Genomic DNA, 2,705 nt, shown 5'->3' on the forward strand with positions numbered 1-2,705 from the left:
GTGCGCAAAACCGCGAGTTCAGTCGCTCCGGCCCCGGCCAGAACCACCCCCTTGGCTCGCGGAATCCTGGGACGTGTAGTTTGCGTCCGAGGACAGCCCGAGCCGCCACCAGCCTGCGGAATGTTGAGAGTGACAATTTGCTCCCAGAGAGGCTGAGTTTTATTTAGTATTAGGATTACACAGTTATGGGAGTTCTGATAATAAATTTAAATGCAAGCTTAACGAACAACCAAATGTCATTTGTAAAGTCAAGGTAATAGGTTTACATGCTTTTAAAAATTGTAATGCTACAGAGAACTTAAATACAAAAGCACCAGTCCTCTGCGGCACCATTTCATTAACCAGCTGTCACCTTATCCCACTGTCCAGTCCTGGCTGTCCAGTCCTCAAGGGCAGCTACTTATGGCTGTGGCATCTGGCATTCCCGTGGATTCTAAGAATATACATATGCCCCTATTTCTCAATTTATGAATTTTAGATCTATTGACTTCTTTCTTAGATCTCTTGACTTTTTTTGAATTTAAGTCATCTGAAGATGCACCTATCACCACCAACTCCACCTCCATAGAGTTGTAAGATTTCTGCCTATCAAATTGGGAAAGCCATGCCTTTAGTTTATAATGATTTTAAATTAGCCCAAATGTTTAGGTATTAAGTTGGTAAATTTATGCAGGGAAATTTGTCAATTCAGCCAAAAGCCTTTAAAAACATGTAGTCAAAAGCCTGTAACCAAGAATTTCTAATAATTGTGGATGACTGCAAAGGCTGAATAGGGTTGTTTAGATGATAATAAACTGAACGGCTGAAGTGGTGACACTACTTTCACAGAGAGTAGAATCGAGAGCAAGGAAAATTACCAGGAATAAAAAAGGGATAATTATATAATGACAAAAGGGTCAATTCTCCAAGAAGACATAATTCTAAATGTGGATGCACCTAACAACATAGCCTCAACATAAATAAATCAAATGATAGAACTATAATTAGAAATAGACAACTCTGCAATTGTAATTGGAGACTTCAACATCCCTCTCTCAACAACTGATAGAACACTAGACAGAAAGTCAGCAAGGATATAGAAAAGTTCAACACTAAAACCAACCTGATCTAATTGACATTTACATAATACTTCACCCACCAACAGAATACACATTCTTTTCAAGGAACCAAGGTATATATATTAAGATAAACTGTATCCTGGGTCATAAATTTTAAAAAATACAGAAGGCATTAATATATATTTTACCAAAGTAGATATGCAGATGGCAAATATGGACAAATGTTCGACATCACTAGCCATTAAGGAAATGCAAATTAAGACTATGCTGAGGTATCACCATACATCTATTAAAACAACTTAAAAAAACATAACGTGGTGGCTCATGCCTGTAATCCCAGCACTTTGGGAGGCCGTAGCTGGCGGATCACAAGGTCAGGAGTTCGAGACCAGCCTGGCCAACATAGTGAAACCTCATCTCTACTGAAAATACAAAAAATAGCTGGACATGGTTGCACGTGTCTGTAAACCCAGCTACTCAGGAGGCTAAGGCAGAGCAGAATCACTTAAACCCAGGAGGCGGAGGTTGCAGTGAGCCGAGATCACGCTATTATACTCCAGCCTGGGTGACAGAGCAAGATTCCATCTCAAAAACAAACAACAACAACAACAACAACAACAACAACAACAACAACAACAAAAGACAGCTTAAAAAATAAAATACCAAATGCTGTGAGTATGCAAAGAACTGGATCTCTCATATATTACTGACTGGTGGGAATAGCTTGGTAGTTTCTTTTAAAAAACTAAACATATACCTCCCATATGACTCATCAGTCACACTCTTGGGCATTTATCACAGAGAAATGGAAACTTATGTTAACGCACAAACTTGTACACAATTGTTCCTACTTTCTTTATTTGTAATTGTCAAAAACTGTCAAGAAACAAAATGCCCCTCAATAGGTGAATAGTTAAATAAACTGTTATTACATCTATATAAAGAATATCATTCAACAATAAAAAGGAATAATTGACACATGCCACAACTTGGGCATTATGCTGGGTGAAAAAAAGTCAGTCTCAAAAGGTTACATACTGTATGGTTCCCATTTGTATAACATTCTTGAAATGTCAAAACTATAGAGATGGAGAAAATATTAGTGGTTGTCAGAAGTTGAAGACAGGGTGTAGGTGTGAATATATAAGGGTAGCAGGAGGGAAATCTTTGTACTGATGAAATAGTTATTTGTCTTGATTGTGGTAGTGGTTTCACAAATCTACACATGTGATAAATTTTTTTTTTTTTTTTTTTTGAGACGGAGTCTTGCTCTGTCGCCCAGGCTGGAGTACAGTGGCTGGATCTCAGCTCACTGCAAGCTCCGCCTCCCTGGTTTACGCCATTCTCCTGCCTCAGCCTCCGGAGTAGCTGGGACTACAGGCGCCCACCACCTTGCCTGGCTAGTTTTTTGTATTTTTAGTAGAGACGGGGTTTCACCATGTTAGCCAGGATGGTCTTGATCTCCTGACCTCATGATCCACCCGTCTCAGCCTCCCAAAGTGCTGGGATTACAGGCTTGAGCCACCGCGCCCGGCCTACATGTGATAAAATGACTAAAACTACACACAAACTTTCTACCAGGGTTAAATTCCTGATTTTTATATTGTATTATAATTATGTACAACATAACCATTGGGGGAAACTGGA

This window comes from Rhinopithecus roxellana, chromosome 1 (genome assembly GCF_007565055.1).
Source record: "Rhinopithecus roxellana isolate Shanxi Qingling chromosome 1, ASM756505v1, whole genome shotgun sequence".
NCBI lineage: Eukaryota > Metazoa > Chordata > Mammalia > Primates > Cercopithecidae > Rhinopithecus > Rhinopithecus roxellana.